The sequence below is a fragment of the Ranitomeya variabilis genome, chromosome 2 (genome assembly GCF_051348905.1).
Source record: "Ranitomeya variabilis isolate aRanVar5 chromosome 2, aRanVar5.hap1, whole genome shotgun sequence".
NCBI classification, from domain to species: domain Eukaryota; kingdom Metazoa; phylum Chordata; class Amphibia; order Anura; family Dendrobatidae; genus Ranitomeya; species Ranitomeya variabilis.
In genome coordinates, this window is record NC_135233.1 from 1,107,361,479 (window position 1) to 1,107,376,490 (window position 15,012).

Consider the following 15,012-nt stretch of genomic DNA (forward strand, 5'->3'; position numbering starts at 1 on the left):
TGTTTTATACTTTTCATCATTACATTGCATCCAAATGCTTCTGTCAACAGAAAGTTTAGTGTTATTGCAGAAAATGTCAAAAAAACGTACACTTCCGAAAGCGTTGGTGGTATAGTGGTGAGCATAGCTGCCTTCCAAGCAGTTGACCCGGGTTCGATTCCCGGCCAACGCATGTCTTGCTTTTCACCATTGGTGTTGCATTTATTCTCTTTTAATGTTTTGTGTTAAGGCTCATGCTCTACTCTCTTCTTACAGTTTAGCAACCACAGAAAGGAGGAAAAAAAAAGACCAGGAGGCCTTCACGACCTCTCAGCATTTTCGGTAAACAAACCAACCCATAAAAGTTCAACGGTTCTCCTTGGGATTGTGCTACATCACAACTTTTTTCTACAAACTATGCAAGTTTTTTCACTGTCCCCGGTTTGATTCTCCATGTGCATAGAAAGGGTTTGCTAGAAAGTTGCTCGACTGTATTTGTAGGTCACCAATCACGTTGTGGACTCCTTAAATGTTCTTCAAGTATGGGAAAACGGAGTCCACACTTAAAAAAAAAAAAAAAAAAAAAAAAAAGCAATGTCATCTGTGACTGTATATGAAAATTGTGACCTGGTGTGACGTGAAACTGACGTCAAGTTTCACAGGTTTGGGGGATTAGCTCAAGTGGTAGAGCGCTCGCTTAGCATGCGAGAGGTAGCGGGATCGATGCCCGCATTCTCCAATGCTACCATTGGATTCCTTTTTCGCAGAGTTGAATGAATCATTTTTACCATCTGCCCGTGGCACCCACGGCCAAACCTAGGAGGCTTTCGACAGTGGCCAAAACAATCCTTCGATAGCTCAGCTGGTAGAGCGGAGGACTGTAGCTCTAAATTAGCAATCCTTAGGTCGCTGGTTCAATTCCGGCTCGAAGGAAGTTTTGTTTATCTTATCTCATACAGAAAGTTTTTCTCCAGTTTGCCTCGTGAATTCAAAACATAGTCAGCAAAATGGCTTTTACATGAGAGAGATGCTCAGCACCAATGCAAAAACTTCTCCAACTGTGCAACGTCTCTGGGTGGACTGCAAAAGGGTGCGACGTCCCTGGGTGGACTCGAACCACCAACCTTTCGGTTAACAGCCGAACGCGCTAACCGATTGCGCCACAGAGACCCAATGGACCACAATTTTTGCCTGCACCTTAAGCAAGGTCAGACACCGTTTCTTCAAATGATTTTCAACAATATGACTAAAGGAAACAGAAAAAAACAAAGAAATAATTGCAAAACACCAAGAATAATCTAGTTGCCAACAGATAAGAAATGGCTGATAAATTACACGACACAGACCAGAAGGCAGACAGTAATTAGACTTCGACTCTAAGCATCCAACACTACGAGCAGAGTGGCGCAGCGGAAGCGTGCTGGGCCCATAACCCAGAGGTCGATGGATCGAAACCATCCTCTGCTAAAAGGTTGTGTTTTATACTTTTCATCATTACATTGCATCCAAATGCTTCTGTCAACAGAAAGTTTAGTGTTATTGCAGAAAATGTCAAAAAAACGTACACTTCCGAAAGCGTTGGTGGTATAGTGGTGAGCATAGCTGCCTTCCAAGCAGTTGACCCGGGTTCGATTCCCGGCCAACGCATGTCTTGCTTTTCACCATTGGTGTTGCATTTATTCTCTTTTAATGTTTTGTGTTAAGGCTCATGCTCTACTCTCTTCTTACAGTTTAGCAACCACAGAAAGGAGGAAAAAAAAAGACCAGGAGGCCTTCACGACCTCTCAGCATTTTCGGTAAACAAACCAACCCATAAAAGTTCAACGGTTCTCCTTGGGATTGTGCTACATCACAACTTTTTTCTACAAACTATGCAAGTTTTTTCACTGTCCCCGGTTTGATTCTCCATGTGCATAGAAAGGGTTTGCTAGAAAGTTGCTCGACTGTATTTGTAGGTCACCAATCACGTTGTGGACTCCTTAAATGTTCTTCAAGTATGGGAAAACGGAGTCCACACTTAAAAAAAAAAAAAAAAAAAAAAAAAAGCAATGTCATCTGTGACTGTATATGAAAATTGTGACCTGGTGTGACGTGAAACTGACGTCAAGTTTCACAGGTTTGGGGGATTAGCTCAAGTGGTAGAGCGCTCGCTTAGCATGCGAGAGGTAGCGGGATCGATGCCCGCATTCTCCAATGCTACCATTGGATTCCTTTTTCGCAGAGTTGAATGAATCATTTTTACCATCTGCCCGTGGCACCCACGGCCAAACCTAGGAGGCTTTCGACAGTGGCCAAAACAATCCTTCGATAGCTCAGCTGGTAGAGCGGAGGACTGTAGCTCTAAATTAGCAATCCTTAGGTCGCTGGTTCAATTCCGGCTCGAAGGAAGTTTTGTTTATCTTATCTCATACAGAAAGTTTTTCTCCAGTTTGCCTCGTGAATTCAAAACATAGTCAGCAAAATGGCTTTTACATGAGAGAGATGCTCAGCACCAATGCAAAAACTTCTCCAACTGTGCAACGTCTCTGGGTGGACTGCAAAAGGGTGCGACGTCCCTGGGTGGACTCGAACCACCAACCTTTCGGTTAACAGCCGAACGCGCTAACCGATTGCGCCACAGAGACCCAATGGACCACAATTTTTGCCTGCACCTTAAGCAAGGTCAGACACCGTTTCTTCAAATGATTTTCAACAATATGACTAAAGGAAACAGAAAAAAACAAAGAAATAATTGCAAAACACCAAGAATAATCTAGTTGCCAACAGATAAGAAATGGCTGATAAATTACACGACACAGACCAGAAGGCAGACAGTAATTAGACTTCGACTCTAAGCATCCAACACTACGAGCAGAGTGGCGCAGCGGAAGCGTGCTGGGCCCATAACCCAGAGGTCGATGGATCGAAACCATCCTCTGCTAAAAGGTTGTGTTTTATACTTTTCATCATTACATTGCATCCAAATGCTTCTGTCAACAGAAAGTTTAGTGTTATTGCAGAAAATGTCAAAAAAACGTACACTTCCGAAAGCGTTGGTGGTATAGTGGTGAGCATAGCTGCCTTCCAAGCAGTTGACCCGGGTTCGATTCCCGGCCAACGCATGTCTTGCTTTTCACCATTGGTGTTGCATTTATTCTCTTTTAATGTTTTGTGTTAAGGCTCATGCTCTACTCTCTTCTTACAGTTTAGCAACCACAGAAAGGAGGAAAAAAAAAGACCAGGAGGCCTTCACGACCTCTCAGCATTTTCGGTAAACAAACCAACCCATAAAAGTTCAACGGTTCTCCTTGGGATTGTGCTACATCACAACTTTTTTCTACAAACTATGCAAGTTTTTTCACTGTCCCCGGTTTGATTCTCCATGTGCATAGAAAGGGTTTGCTAGAAAGTTGCTCGACTGTATTTGTAGGTCACCAATCACGTTGTGGACTCCTTAAATGTTCTTCAAGTATGGGAAAACGGAGTCCACACTTAAAAAAAAAAAAAAAAAAAAAAAAAAGCAATGTCATCTGTGACTGTATATGAAAATTGTGACCTGGTGTGACGTGAAACTGACGTCAAGTTTCACAGGTTTGGGGGATTAGCTCAAGTGGTAGAGCGCTCGCTTAGCATGCGAGAGGTAGCGGGATCGATGCCCGCATTCTCCAATGCTACCATTGGATTCCTTTTTCGCAGAGTTGAATGAATCATTTTTACCATCTGCCCGTGGCACCCACGGCCAAACCTAGGAGGCTTTCGACAGTGGCCAAAACAATCCTTCGATAGCTCAGCTGGTAGAGCGGAGGACTGTAGCTCTAAATTAGCAATCCTTAGGTCGCTGGTTCAATTCCGGCTCGAAGGAAGTTTTGTTTATCTTATCTCATACAGAAAGTTTTTCTCCAGTTTGCCTCGTGAATTCAAAACATAGTCAGCAAAATGGCTTTTACATGAGAGAGATGCTCAGCACCAATGCAAAAACTTCTCCAACTGTGCAACGTCTCTGGGTGGACTGCAAAAGGGTGCGACGTCCCTGGGTGGACTCGAACCACCAACCTTTCGGTTAACAGCCAAACGCGCTAACCGATTGCGCCACAGAGACCCAATGGACCACAATTTTTGCCTGCACCTTAAGCAAGGTCAGACACCGTTTCTTCAAATGATTTTCAACAATATGACTAAAGGAAACAGAAAAAAACAAAGAAATAATTGCAAAACACCAAGAATAATCTAGTTGCCAACAGATAAGAAATGGCTGATAAATTACACGACACAGACCAGAAGGCAGACAGTAATTAGACTTCGACTCTAAGCATCCAACACTACGAGCAGAGTGGCGCAGCGGAAGCGTGCTGGGCCCATAACCCAGAGGTCGATGGATCGAAACCATCCTCTGCTAAAAGGTTGTGTTTTATACTTTTCATCATTACATTGCATCCAAATGCTTCTGTCAACAGAAAGTTTAGTGTTATTGCAGAAAATGTCAAAAAAACGTACACTTCCGAAAGCGTTGGTGGTATAGTGGTGAGCATAGCTGCCTTCCAAGCAGTTGACCCGGGTTCGATTCCCGGCCAACGCATGTCTTGCTTTTCACCATTGGTGTTGCATTTATTCTCTTTTAATGTTTTGTGTTAAGGCTCATGCTCTACTCTCTTCTTACAGTTTAGCAACCACAGAAAGGAGGAAAAAAAAAGACCAGGAGGCCTTCACGACCTCTCAGCATTTTCGGTAAACAAACCAACCCATAAAAGTTCAACGGTTCTCCTTGGGATTGTGCTACATCACAACTTTTTTCTACAAACTATGCAAGTTTTTTCACTGTCCCCGGTTTGATTCTCCATGTGCATAGAAAGGGTTTGCTAGAAAGTTGCTCGACTGTATTTGTAGGTCACCAATCACGTTGTGGACTCCTTAAATGTTCTTCAAGTATGGGAAAACGGAGTCCACACTTAAAAAAAAAAAAAAAAAAAAAAAAAAGCAATGTCATCTGTGACTGTATATGAAAATTGTGACCTGGTGTGACGTGAAACTGACGTCAAGTTTCACAGGTTTGGGGGATTAGCTCAAGTGGTAGAGCGCTCGCTTAGCATGCGAGAGGTAGCGGGATCGATGCCCGCATTCTCCAATGCTACCATTGGATTCCTTTTTCGCAGAGTTGAATGAATCATTTTTACCATCTGCCCGTGGCACCCACGGCCAAACCTAGGAGGCTTTCGACAGTGGCCAAAACAATCCTTCGATAGCTCAGCTGGTAGAGCGGAGGACTGTAGCTCTAAATTAGCAATCCTTAGGTCGCTGGTTCAATTCCGGCTCGAAGGAAGTTTTGTTTATCTTATCTCATACAGAAAGTTTTTCTCCAGTTTGCCTCGTGAATTCAAAACATAGTCAGCAAAATGGCTTTTACATGAGAGAGATGCTCAGCACCAATGCAAAAACTTCTCCAACTGTGCAACGTCTCTGGGTGGACTGCAAAAGGGTGCGACGTCCCTGGGTGGACTCGAACCACCAACCTTTCGGTTAACAGCCGAACGCGCTAACCGATTGCGCCACAGAGACCCAATGGACCACAATTTTTGCCTGCACCTTAAGCAAGGTCAGACACCGTTTCTTCAAATGATTTTCAACAATATGACTAAAGGAAACAGAAAAAAACAAAGAAATAATTGCAAAACACCAAGAATAATCTAGTTGCCAACAGATAAGAAATGGCTGATAAATTACACGACACAGACCAGAAGGCAGACAGTAATTAGACTTCGACTCTAAGCATCCAACACTACGAGCAGAGTGGCGCAGCGGAAGCGTGCTGGGCCCATAACCCAGAGGTCGATGGATCGAAACCATCCTCTGCTAAAAGGTTGTGTTTTATACTTTTCATCATTACATTGCATCCAAATGCTTCTGTCAACAGAAAGTTTAGTGTTATTGCAGAAAATGTCAAAAAAACGTACACTTCCGAAAGCGTTGGTGGTATAGTGGTGAGCATAGCTGCCTTCCAAGCAGTTGACCCGGGTTCGATTCCCGGCCAACGCATGTCTTGCTTTTCACCATTGGTGTTGCATTTATTCTCTTTTAATGTTTTGTGTTAAGGCTCATGCTCTACTCTCTTCTTACAGTTTAGCAACCACAGAAAGGAGGAAAAAAAAAGACCAGGAGGCCTTCACGACCTCTCAGCATTTTCGGTAAACAAACCAACCCATAAAAGTTCAACGGTTCTCCTTGGGATTGTGCTACATCACAACTTTTTTCTACAAACTATGCAAGTTTTTTCACTGTCCCCGGTTTGATTCTCCATGTGCATAGAAAGGGTTTGCTAGAAAGTTGCTCGACTGTATTTGTAGGTCACCAATCACGTTGTGGACTCCTTAAATGTTCTTCAAGTATGGGAAAACGGAGTCCACACTTAAAAAAAAAAAAAAAAAAAAAAAAAAGCAATGTCATCTGTGACTGTATATGAAAATTGTGACCTGGTGTGACGTGAAACTGACGTCAAGTTTCACAGGTTTGGGGGATTAGCTCAAGTGGTAGAGCGCTCGCTTAGCATGCGAGAGGTAGCGGGATCGATGCCCGCATTCTCCAATGCTACCATTGGATTCCTTTTTCGCAGAGTTGAATGAATCATTTTTACCATCTGCCCGTGGCACCCACGGCCAAACCTAGGAGGCTTTCGACAGTGGCCAAAACAATCCTTCGATAGCTCAGCTGGTAGAGCGGAGGACTGTAGCTCTAAATTAGCAATCCTTAGGTCGCTGGTTCAATTCCGGCTCGAAGGAAGTTTTGTTTATCTTATCTCATACAGAAAGTTTTTCTCCAGTTTGCCTCGTGAATTCAAAACATAGTCAGCAAAATGGCTTTTACATGAGAGAGATGCTCAGCACCAATGCAAAAACTTCTCCAACTGTGCAACGTCTCTGGGTGGACTGCAAAAGGGTGCGACGTCCCTGGGTGGACTCGAACCACCAACCTTTCGGTTAACAGCCGAACGCGCTAACCGATTGCGCCACAGAGACCCAATGGACCACAATTTTTGCCTGCACCTTAAGCAAGGTCAGACACCGTTTCTTCAAATGATTTTCAACAATATGACTAAAGGAAACAGAAAAAAACAAAGAAATAATTGCAAAACACCAAGAATAATCTAGTTGCCAACAGATAAGAAATGGCTGATAAATTACACGACACAGACCAGAAGGCAGACAGTAATTAGACTTCGACTCTAAGCATCCAACACTACGAGCAGAGTGGCGCAGCGGAAGCGTGCTGGGCCCATAACCCAGAGGTCGATGGATCGAAACCATCCTCTGCTAAAAGGTTGTGTTTTATACTTTTCATCATTACATTGCATCCAAATGCTTCTGTCAACAGAAAGTTTAGTGTTATTGCAGAAAATGTCAAAAAAACGTACACTTCCGAAAGCGTTGGTGGTATAGTGGTGAGCATAGCTGCCTTCCAAGCAGTTGACCCGGGTTCGATTCCCGGCCAACGCATGTCTTGCTTTTCACCATTGGTGTTGCATTTATTCTCTTTTAATGTTTTGTGTTAAGGCTCATGCTCTACTCTCTTCTTACAGTTTAGCAACCACAGAAAGGAGGAAAAAAAAAGACCAGGAGGCCTTCACGACCTCTCAGCATTTTCGGTAAACAAACCAACCCATAAAAGTTCAACGGTTCTCCTTGGGATTGTGCTACATCACAACTTTTTTCTACAAACTATGCAAGTTTTTTCACTGTCCCCGGTTTGATTCTCCATGTGCATAGAAAGGGTTTGCTAGAAAGTTGCTCGACTGTATTTGTAGGTCACCAATCACGTTGTGGACTCCTTAAATGTTCTTCAAGTATGGGAAAACGGAGTCCACACTTAAAAAAAAAAAAAAAAAAAAAAAAAAGCAATGTCATCTGTGACTGTATATGAAAATTGTGACCTGGTGTGACGTGAAACTGACGTCAAGTTTCACAGGTTTGGGGGATTAGCTCAAGTGGTAGAGCGCTCGCTTAGCATGCGAGAGGTAGCGGGATCGATGCCCGCATTCTCCAATGCTACCATTGGATTCCTTTTTCGCAGAGTTGAATGAATCATTTTTACCATCTGCCCGTGGCACCCACGGCCAAACCTAGGAGGCTTTCGACAGTGGCCAAAACAATCCTTCGATAGCTCAGCTGGTAGAGCGGAGGACTGTAGCTCTAAATTAGCAATCCTTAGGTCGCTGGTTCAATTCCGGCTCGAAGGAAGTTTTGTTTATCTTATCTCATACAGAAAGTTTTTCTCCAGTTTGCCTCGTGAATTCAAAACATAGTCAGCAAAATGGCTTTTACATGAGAGAGATGCTCAGCACCAATGCAAAAACTTCTCCAACTGTGCAACGTCTCTGGGTGGACTGCAAAAGGGTGCGACGTCCCTGGGTGGACTCGAACCACCAACCTTTCGGTTAACAGCCAAACGCGCTAACCGATTGCGCCACAGAGACCCAATGGACCACAATTTTTGCCTGCACCTTAAGCAAGGTCAGACACCGTTTCTTCAAATGATTTTCAACAATATGACTAAAGGAAACAGAAAAAAACAAAGAAATAATTGCAAAACACCAAGAATAATCTAGTTGCCAACAGATAAGAAATGGCTGATAAATTACACGACACAGACCAGAAGGCAGACAGTAATTAGACTTCGACTCTAAGCATCCAACACTACGAGCAGAGTGGCGCAGCGGAAGCGTGCTGGGCCCATAACCCAGAGGTCGATGGATCGAAACCATCCTCTGCTAAAAGGTTGTGTTTTATACTTTTCATCATTACATTGCATCCAAATGCTTCTGTCAACAGAAAGTTTAGTGTTATTGCAGAAAATGTCAAAAAAACGTACACTTCCGAAAGCGTTGGTGGTATAGTGGTGAGCATAGCTGCCTTCCAAGCAGTTGACCCGGGTTCGATTCCCGGCCAACGCATGTCTTGCTTTTCACCATTGGTGTTGCATTTATTCTCTTTTAATGTTTTGTGTTAAGGCTCATGCTCTACTCTCTTCTTACAGTTTAGCAACCACAGAAAGGAGGAAAAAAAAAGACCAGGAGGCCTTCACGACCTCTCAGCATTTTCGGTAAACAAACCAACCCATAAAAGTTCAACGGTTCTCCTTGGGATTGTGCTACATCACAACTTTTTTCTACAAACTATGCAAGTTTTTTCACTGTCCCCGGTTTGATTCTCCATGTGCATAGAAAGGGTTTGCTAGAAAGTTGCTCGACTGTATTTGTAGGTCACCAATCACGTTGTGGACTCCTTAAATGTTCTTCAAGTATGGGAAAACGGAGTCCACACTTAAAAAAAAAAAAAAAAAAAAAAAAAAGCAATGTCATCTGTGACTGTATATGAAAATTGTGACCTGGTGTGACGTGAAACTGACGTCAAGTTTCACAGGTTTGGGGGATTAGCTCAAGTGGTAGAGCGCTCGCTTAGCATGCGAGAGGTAGCGGGATCGATGCCCGCATTCTCCAATGCTACCATTGGATTCCTTTTTCGCAGAGTTGAATGAATCATTTTTACCATCTGCCCGTGGCACCCACGGCCAAACCTAGGAGGCTTTCGACAGTGGCCAAAACAATCCTTCGATAGCTCAGCTGGTAGAGCGGAGGACTGTAGCTCTAAATTAGCAATCCTTAGGTCGCTGGTTCAATTCCGGCTCGAAGGAAGTTTTGTTTATCTTATCTCATACAGAAAGTTTTTCTCCAGTTTGCCTCGTGAATTCAAAACATAGTCAGCAAAATGGCTTTTACATGAGAGAGATGCTCAGCACCAATGCAAAAACTTCTCCAACTGTGCAACGTCTCTGGGTGGACTGCAAAAGGGTGCGACGTCCCTGGGTGGACTCGAACCACCAACCTTTCGGTTAACAGCCAAACGCGCTAACCGATTGCGCCACAGAGACCCAATGGACCACAATTTTTGCCTGCACCTTAAGCAAGGTCAGACACCGTTTCTTCAAATGATTTTCAACAATATGACTAAAGGAAACAGAAAAAAACAAAGAAATAATTGCAAAACACCAAGAATAATCTAGTTGCCAACAGATAAGAAATGGCTGATAAATTACACGACACAGACCAGAAGGCAGACAGTAATTAGACTTCGACTCTAAGCATCCAACACTACGAGCAGAGTGGCGCAGCGGAAGCGTGCTGGGCCCATAACCCAGAGGTCGATGGATCGAAACCATCCTCTGCTAAAAGGTTGTGTTTTATACTTTTCATCATTACATTGCATCCAAATGCTTCTGTCAACAGAAAGTTTAGTGTTATTGCAGAAAATGTCAAAAAAACGTACACTTCCGAAAGCGTTGGTGGTATAGTGGTGAGCATAGCTGCCTTCCAAGCAGTTGACCCGGGTTCGATTCCCGGCCAACGCATGTCTTGCTTTTCACCATTGGTGTTGCATTTATTCTCTTTTAATGTTTTGTGTTAAGGCTCATGCTCTACTCTCTTCTTACAGTTTAGCAACCACAGAAAGGAGGAAAAAAAAAGACCAGGAGGCCTTCACGACCTCTCAGCATTTTCGGTAAACAAACCAACCCATAAAAGTTCAACGGTTCTCCTTGGGATTGTGCTACATCACAACTTTTTTCTACAAACTATGCAAGTTTTTTCACTGTCCCCGGTTTGATTCTCCATGTGCATAGAAAGGGTTTGCTAGAAAGTTGCTCGACTGTATTTGTAGGTCACCAATCACGTTGTGGACTCCTTAAATGTTCTTCAAGTATGGGAAAACGGAGTCCACACTTAAAAAAAAAAAAAAAAAAAAAAAAAAGCAATGTCATCTGTGACTGTATATGAAAATTGTGACCTGGTGTGACGTGAAACTGACGTCAAGTTTCACAGGTTTGGGGGATTAGCTCAAGTGGTAGAGCGCTCGCTTAGCATGCGAGAGGTAGCGGGATCGATGCCCGCATTCTCCAATGCTACCATTGGATTCCTTTTTCGCAGAGTTGAATGAATCATTTTTACCATCTGCCCGTGGCACCCACGGCCAAACCTAGGAGGCTTTCGACAGTGGCCAAAACAATCCTTCGATAGCTCAGCTGGTAGAGCGGAGGACTGTAGCTCTAAATTAGCAATCCTTAGGTCGCTGGTTCAATTCCGGCTCGAAGGAAGTTTTGTTTATCTTATCTCATACAGAAAGTTTTTCTCCAGTTTGCCTCGTGAATTCAAAACATAGTCAGCAAAATGGCTTTTACATGAGAGAGATGCTCAGCACCAATGCAAAAACTTCTCCAACTGTGCAACGTCTCTGGGTGGACTGCAAAAGGGTGCGACGTCCCTGGGTGGACTCGAACCACCAACCTTTCGGTTAACAGCCGAACGCGCTAACCGATTGCGCCACAGAGACCCAATGGACCACAATTTTTGCCTGCACCTTAAGCAAGGTCAGACACCGTTTCTTCAAATGATTTTCAACAATATGACTAAAGGAAACAGAAAAAAACAAAGAAATAATTGCAAAACACCAAGAATAATCTAGTTGCCAACAGATAAGAAATGGCTGATAAATTACACGACACAGACCAGAAGGCAGACAGTAATTAGACTTCGACTCTAAGCATCCAACACTACGAGCAGAGTGGCGCAGCGGAAGCGTGCTGGGCCCATAACCCAGAGGTCGATGGATCGAAACCATCCTCTGCTAAAAGGTTGTGTTTTATACTTTTCATCATTACATTGCATCCAAATGCTTCTGTCAACAGAAAGTTTAGTGTTATTGCAGAAAATGTCAAAAAAACGTACACTTCCGAAAGCGTTGGTGGTATAGTGGTGAGCATAGCTGCCTTCCAAGCAGTTGACCCGGGTTCGATTCCCGGCCAACGCATGTCTTGCTTTTCACCATTGGTGTTGCATTTATTCTCTTTTAATGTTTTGTGTTAAGGCTCATGCTCTACTCTCTTCTTACAGTTTAGCAACCACAGAAAGGAGGAAAAAAAAAGACCAGGAGGCCTTCACGACCTCTCAGCATTTTCGGTAAACAAACCAACCCATAAAAGTTCAACGGTTCTCCTTGGGATTGTGCTACATCACAACTTTTTTCTACAAACTATGCAAGTTTTTTCACTGTCCCCGGTTTGATTCTCCATGTGCATAGAAAGGGTTTGCTAGAAAGTTGCTCGACTGTATTTGTAGGTCACCAATCACGTTGTGGACTCCTTAAATGTTCTTCAAGTATGGGAAAACGGAGTCCACACTTAAAAAAAAAAAAAAAAAAAAAAAAAAGCAATGTCATCTGTGACTGTATATGAAAATTGTGACCTGGTGTGACGTGAAACTGACGTCAAGTTTCACAGGTTTGGGGGATTAGCTCAAGTGGTAGAGCGCTCGCTTAGCATGCGAGAGGTAGCGGGATCGATGCCCGCATTCTCCAATGCTACCATTGGATTCCTTTTTCGCAGAGTTGAATGAATCATTTTTACCATCTGCCCGTGGCACCCACGGCCAAACCTAGGAGGCTTTCGACAGTGGCCAAAACAATCCTTCGATAGCTCAGCTGGTAGAGCGGAGGACTGTAGCTCTAAATTAGCAATCCTTAGGTCGCTGGTTCAATTCCGGCTCGAAGGAAGTTTTGTTTATCTTATCTCATACAGAAAGTTTTTCTCCAGTTTGCCTCGTGAATTCAAAACATAGTCAGCAAAATGGCTTTTACATGAGAGAGATGCTCAGCACCAATGCAAAAACTTCTCCAACTGTGCAACGTCTCTGGGTGGACTGCAAAAGGGTGCGACGTCCCTGGGTGGACTCGAACCACCAACCTTTCGGTTAACAGCCGAACGCGCTAACCGATTGCGCCACAGAGACCCAATGGACCACAATTTTTGCCTGCACCTTAAGCAAGGTCAGACACCGTTTCTTCAAATGATTTTCAACAATATGACTAAAGGAAACAGAAAAAAACAAAGAAATAATTGCAAAACACCAAGAATAATCTAGTTGCCAACAGATAAGAAATGGCTGATAAATTACACGACACAGACCAGAAGGCAGACAGTAATTAGACTTCGACTCTAAGCATCCAACACTACGAGCAGAGTGGCGCAGCGGAAGCGTGCTGGGCCCATAACCCAGAGGTCGATGGATCGAAACCATCCTCTGCTAAAAGGTTGTGTTTTATACTTTTCATCATTACATTGCATCCAAATGCTTCTGTCAACAGAAAGTTTAGTGTTATTGCAGAAAATGTCAAAAAAACGTACACTTCCGAAAGCGTTGGTGGTATAGTGGTGAGCATAGCTGCCTTCCAAGCAGTTGACCCGGGTTCGATTCCCGGCCAACGCATGTCTTGCTTTTCACCATTGGTGTTGCATTTATTCTCTTTTAATGTTTTGTGTTAAGGCTCATGCTCTACTCTCTTCTTACAGTTTAGCAACCACAGAAAGGAGGAAAAAAAAAGACCAGGAGGCCTTCACGACCTCTCAGCATTTTCGGTAAACAAACCAACCCATAAAAGTTCAACGGTTCTCCTTGGGATTGTGCTACATCACAACTTTTTTCTACAAACTATGCAAGTTTTTTCACTGTCCCCGGTTTGATTCTCCATGTGCATAGAAAGGGTTTGCTAGAAAGTTGCTCGACTGTATTTGTAGGTCACCAATCACGTTGTGGACTCCTTAAATGTTCTTCAAGTATGGGAAAACGGAGTCCACACTTAAAAAAAAAAAAAAAAAAAAAAAAAAGCAATGTCATCTGTGACTGTATATGAAAATTGTGACCTGGTGTGACGTGAAACTGACGTCAAGTTTCACAGGTTTGGGGGATTAGCTCAAGTGGTAGAGCGCTCGCTTAGCATGCGAGAGGTAGCGGGATCGATGCCCGCATTCTCCAATGCTACCATTGGATTCCTTTTTCGCAGAGTTGAATGAATCATTTTTACCATCTGCCCGTGGCACCCACGGCCAAACCTAGGAGGCTTTCGACAGTGGCCAAAACAATCCTTCGATAGCTCAGCTGGTAGAGCGGAGGACTGTAGCTCTAAATTAGCAATCCTTAGGTCGCTGGTTCAATTCCGGCTCGAAGGAAGTTTTGTTTATCTTATCTCATACAGAAAGTTTTTCTCCAGTTTGCCTCGTGAATTCAAAACATAGTCAGCAAAATGGCTTTTACATGAGAGAGATGCTCAGCACCAATGCAAAAACTTCTCCAACTGTGCAACGTCTCTGGGTGGACTGCAAAAGGGTGCGACGTCCCTGGGTGGACTCGAACCACCAACCTTTCGGTTAACAGCCGAACGCGCTAACCGATTGCGCCACAGAGACCCAATGGACCACAATTTTTGCCTGCACCTTAAGCAAGGTCAGACACCGTTTCTTCAAATGATTTTCAACAATATGACTAAAGGAAACAGAAAAAAACAAAGAAATAATTGCAAAACACCAAGAATAATCTAGTTGCCAACAGATAAGAAATGGCTGATAAATTACACGACACAGACCAGAAGGCAGACAGTAATTAGACTTCGACTCTAAGCATCCAACACTACGAGCAGAGTGGCGCAGCGGAAGCGTGCTGGGCCCATAACCCAGAGGTCGATGGATCGAAACCATCCTCTGCTAAAAGGTTGTGTTTTATACTTTTCATCATTACATTGCATCCAAATGCTTCTGTCAACAGAAAGTTTAGTGTTATTGCAGAAAATGTCAAAAAAACGTACACTTCCGAAAGCGTTGGTGGTATAGTGGTGAGCATAGCTGCCTTCCAAGCAGTTGACCCGGGTTCGATTCCCGGCCAACGCATGTCTTGCTTTTCACCATTGGTGTTGCATTTATTCTCTTTTAATGTTTTGTGTTAAGGCTCATGCTCTACTCTCTTCTTACAGTTTAGCAACCACAGAAAGGAGGAAAAAAAAAGACCAGGAGGCCTTCACGACCTCTCAGCATTTTCGGTAAACAAACCAACCCATAAAAGTTCAACGGTTCTCCTTGGGATTGTGCTACATCACAACTTTTTTCTACAAACTATGCAAGTTTTTTCACTGTCCCCGGTTTGATTCTCCATGTGCATAGAAAGGGTTTGCTAGAAAGTTGCTCGACTGT

At 43.5% G+C, this 15,012-nt stretch overlaps 38 non-coding genes across 38 annotated transcripts; 31 read left to right on the top strand and 7 right to left on the bottom strand.

The window, feature by feature from the left end:
* The first annotated feature begins 100 nt into the window (after positions 1–100).
* TRNAG-UCC (transfer RNA glycine (anticodon UCC)) lies at positions 101–172 on the top strand. Its single transcript has one exon. It is a non-coding gene; the product is annotated as a tRNA-Gly (tRNA).
* Positions 173–645: 473 nt separating this feature from the next.
* TRNAA-AGC (transfer RNA alanine (anticodon AGC)) lies at positions 646–718 on the top strand. Its single transcript has one exon. It is a non-coding gene; the product is annotated as a tRNA-Ala (tRNA).
* A 108-nt stretch (positions 719–826) lies between these two features.
* Positions 827–912, top strand: TRNAY-GUA (transfer RNA tyrosine (anticodon GUA)). The gene is given in 2 exon segments: positions 827–863; positions 877–912. It is a non-coding gene; the product is annotated as a tRNA-Tyr (tRNA).
* Positions 913–1,075: 163 nt separating this feature from the next.
* Positions 1,076–1,149, bottom strand: TRNAN-GUU (transfer RNA asparagine (anticodon GUU)). Its single transcript has one exon. It is a non-coding gene; the product is annotated as a tRNA-Asn (tRNA).
* Positions 1,150–1,554: 405 nt separating this feature from the next.
* Positions 1,555–1,626, top strand: TRNAG-UCC (transfer RNA glycine (anticodon UCC)). The gene has a single exon. It is a non-coding gene; the product is annotated as a tRNA-Gly (tRNA).
* Positions 1,627–2,099: 473 nt separating this feature from the next.
* On the top strand, positions 2,100–2,172 carry TRNAA-AGC (transfer RNA alanine (anticodon AGC)). The gene has a single exon. It is a non-coding gene; the product is annotated as a tRNA-Ala (tRNA).
* A 108-nt stretch (positions 2,173–2,280) lies between these two features.
* Positions 2,281–2,366, top strand: TRNAY-GUA (transfer RNA tyrosine (anticodon GUA)). Its single transcript is given in 2 exon segments — positions 2,281–2,317; positions 2,331–2,366. It is a non-coding gene; the product is annotated as a tRNA-Tyr (tRNA).
* Positions 2,367–2,529: 163 nt separating this feature from the next.
* On the bottom strand, positions 2,530–2,603 carry TRNAN-GUU (transfer RNA asparagine (anticodon GUU)). The gene has a single exon. It is a non-coding gene; the product is annotated as a tRNA-Asn (tRNA).
* Positions 2,604–3,008: 405 nt separating this feature from the next.
* On the top strand, positions 3,009–3,080 carry TRNAG-UCC (transfer RNA glycine (anticodon UCC)). Its single transcript has one exon. It is a non-coding gene; the product is annotated as a tRNA-Gly (tRNA).
* Positions 3,081–3,553: 473 nt separating this feature from the next.
* Positions 3,554–3,626, top strand: TRNAA-AGC (transfer RNA alanine (anticodon AGC)). Its single transcript has one exon. It is a non-coding gene; the product is annotated as a tRNA-Ala (tRNA).
* A 108-nt stretch (positions 3,627–3,734) lies between these two features.
* On the top strand, positions 3,735–3,820 carry TRNAY-GUA (transfer RNA tyrosine (anticodon GUA)). Its single transcript is given in 2 exon segments — positions 3,735–3,771; positions 3,785–3,820. It is a non-coding gene; the product is annotated as a tRNA-Tyr (tRNA).
* A 642-nt stretch (positions 3,821–4,462) lies between these two features.
* Positions 4,463–4,534, top strand: TRNAG-UCC (transfer RNA glycine (anticodon UCC)). Its single transcript has one exon. It is a non-coding gene; the product is annotated as a tRNA-Gly (tRNA).
* A 473-nt stretch (positions 4,535–5,007) lies between these two features.
* TRNAA-AGC (transfer RNA alanine (anticodon AGC)) lies at positions 5,008–5,080 on the top strand. Its single transcript has one exon. It is a non-coding gene; the product is annotated as a tRNA-Ala (tRNA).
* A 108-nt stretch (positions 5,081–5,188) lies between these two features.
* Positions 5,189–5,274, top strand: TRNAY-GUA (transfer RNA tyrosine (anticodon GUA)). Its single transcript is given in 2 exon segments — positions 5,189–5,225; positions 5,239–5,274. It is a non-coding gene; the product is annotated as a tRNA-Tyr (tRNA).
* A 163-nt stretch (positions 5,275–5,437) lies between these two features.
* Positions 5,438–5,511, bottom strand: TRNAN-GUU (transfer RNA asparagine (anticodon GUU)). The gene has a single exon. It is a non-coding gene; the product is annotated as a tRNA-Asn (tRNA).
* Positions 5,512–5,916: 405 nt separating this feature from the next.
* Positions 5,917–5,988, top strand: TRNAG-UCC (transfer RNA glycine (anticodon UCC)). Its single transcript has one exon. It is a non-coding gene; the product is annotated as a tRNA-Gly (tRNA).
* Positions 5,989–6,461: 473 nt separating this feature from the next.
* Positions 6,462–6,534, top strand: TRNAA-AGC (transfer RNA alanine (anticodon AGC)). The gene has a single exon. It is a non-coding gene; the product is annotated as a tRNA-Ala (tRNA).
* A 108-nt stretch (positions 6,535–6,642) lies between these two features.
* Positions 6,643–6,728, top strand: TRNAY-GUA (transfer RNA tyrosine (anticodon GUA)). Its single transcript is given in 2 exon segments — positions 6,643–6,679; positions 6,693–6,728. It is a non-coding gene; the product is annotated as a tRNA-Tyr (tRNA).
* Positions 6,729–6,891: 163 nt separating this feature from the next.
* TRNAN-GUU (transfer RNA asparagine (anticodon GUU)) lies at positions 6,892–6,965 on the bottom strand. The gene has a single exon. It is a non-coding gene; the product is annotated as a tRNA-Asn (tRNA).
* Positions 6,966–7,370: 405 nt separating this feature from the next.
* On the top strand, positions 7,371–7,442 carry TRNAG-UCC (transfer RNA glycine (anticodon UCC)). The gene has a single exon. It is a non-coding gene; the product is annotated as a tRNA-Gly (tRNA).
* Positions 7,443–7,915: 473 nt separating this feature from the next.
* On the top strand, positions 7,916–7,988 carry TRNAA-AGC (transfer RNA alanine (anticodon AGC)). The gene has a single exon. It is a non-coding gene; the product is annotated as a tRNA-Ala (tRNA).
* Positions 7,989–8,096: 108 nt separating this feature from the next.
* On the top strand, positions 8,097–8,182 carry TRNAY-GUA (transfer RNA tyrosine (anticodon GUA)). Its single transcript is given in 2 exon segments — positions 8,097–8,133; positions 8,147–8,182. It is a non-coding gene; the product is annotated as a tRNA-Tyr (tRNA).
* A 642-nt stretch (positions 8,183–8,824) lies between these two features.
* TRNAG-UCC (transfer RNA glycine (anticodon UCC)) lies at positions 8,825–8,896 on the top strand. The gene has a single exon. It is a non-coding gene; the product is annotated as a tRNA-Gly (tRNA).
* Positions 8,897–9,369: 473 nt separating this feature from the next.
* Positions 9,370–9,442, top strand: TRNAA-AGC (transfer RNA alanine (anticodon AGC)). Its single transcript has one exon. It is a non-coding gene; the product is annotated as a tRNA-Ala (tRNA).
* Positions 9,443–9,550: 108 nt separating this feature from the next.
* Positions 9,551–9,636, top strand: TRNAY-GUA (transfer RNA tyrosine (anticodon GUA)). The gene is given in 2 exon segments: positions 9,551–9,587; positions 9,601–9,636. It is a non-coding gene; the product is annotated as a tRNA-Tyr (tRNA).
* A 642-nt stretch (positions 9,637–10,278) lies between these two features.
* TRNAG-UCC (transfer RNA glycine (anticodon UCC)) lies at positions 10,279–10,350 on the top strand. Its single transcript has one exon. It is a non-coding gene; the product is annotated as a tRNA-Gly (tRNA).
* Positions 10,351–10,823: 473 nt separating this feature from the next.
* TRNAA-AGC (transfer RNA alanine (anticodon AGC)) lies at positions 10,824–10,896 on the top strand. The gene has a single exon. It is a non-coding gene; the product is annotated as a tRNA-Ala (tRNA).
* A 108-nt stretch (positions 10,897–11,004) lies between these two features.
* Positions 11,005–11,090, top strand: TRNAY-GUA (transfer RNA tyrosine (anticodon GUA)). The gene is given in 2 exon segments: positions 11,005–11,041; positions 11,055–11,090. It is a non-coding gene; the product is annotated as a tRNA-Tyr (tRNA).
* Positions 11,091–11,253: 163 nt separating this feature from the next.
* Positions 11,254–11,327, bottom strand: TRNAN-GUU (transfer RNA asparagine (anticodon GUU)). The gene has a single exon. It is a non-coding gene; the product is annotated as a tRNA-Asn (tRNA).
* Positions 11,328–11,732: 405 nt separating this feature from the next.
* TRNAG-UCC (transfer RNA glycine (anticodon UCC)) lies at positions 11,733–11,804 on the top strand. The gene has a single exon. It is a non-coding gene; the product is annotated as a tRNA-Gly (tRNA).
* Positions 11,805–12,277: 473 nt separating this feature from the next.
* TRNAA-AGC (transfer RNA alanine (anticodon AGC)) lies at positions 12,278–12,350 on the top strand. Its single transcript has one exon. It is a non-coding gene; the product is annotated as a tRNA-Ala (tRNA).
* A 108-nt stretch (positions 12,351–12,458) lies between these two features.
* TRNAY-GUA (transfer RNA tyrosine (anticodon GUA)) lies at positions 12,459–12,544 on the top strand. The gene is given in 2 exon segments: positions 12,459–12,495; positions 12,509–12,544. It is a non-coding gene; the product is annotated as a tRNA-Tyr (tRNA).
* A 163-nt stretch (positions 12,545–12,707) lies between these two features.
* On the bottom strand, positions 12,708–12,781 carry TRNAN-GUU (transfer RNA asparagine (anticodon GUU)). Its single transcript has one exon. It is a non-coding gene; the product is annotated as a tRNA-Asn (tRNA).
* A 405-nt stretch (positions 12,782–13,186) lies between these two features.
* TRNAG-UCC (transfer RNA glycine (anticodon UCC)) lies at positions 13,187–13,258 on the top strand. The gene has a single exon. It is a non-coding gene; the product is annotated as a tRNA-Gly (tRNA).
* A 473-nt stretch (positions 13,259–13,731) lies between these two features.
* On the top strand, positions 13,732–13,804 carry TRNAA-AGC (transfer RNA alanine (anticodon AGC)). Its single transcript has one exon. It is a non-coding gene; the product is annotated as a tRNA-Ala (tRNA).
* Positions 13,805–13,912: 108 nt separating this feature from the next.
* On the top strand, positions 13,913–13,998 carry TRNAY-GUA (transfer RNA tyrosine (anticodon GUA)). The gene is given in 2 exon segments: positions 13,913–13,949; positions 13,963–13,998. It is a non-coding gene; the product is annotated as a tRNA-Tyr (tRNA).
* A 163-nt stretch (positions 13,999–14,161) lies between these two features.
* TRNAN-GUU (transfer RNA asparagine (anticodon GUU)) lies at positions 14,162–14,235 on the bottom strand. Its single transcript has one exon. It is a non-coding gene; the product is annotated as a tRNA-Asn (tRNA).
* Positions 14,236–14,640: 405 nt separating this feature from the next.
* On the top strand, positions 14,641–14,712 carry TRNAG-UCC (transfer RNA glycine (anticodon UCC)). Its single transcript has one exon. It is a non-coding gene; the product is annotated as a tRNA-Gly (tRNA).
* Positions 14,713–15,012: the final 300 nt, after the last annotated feature.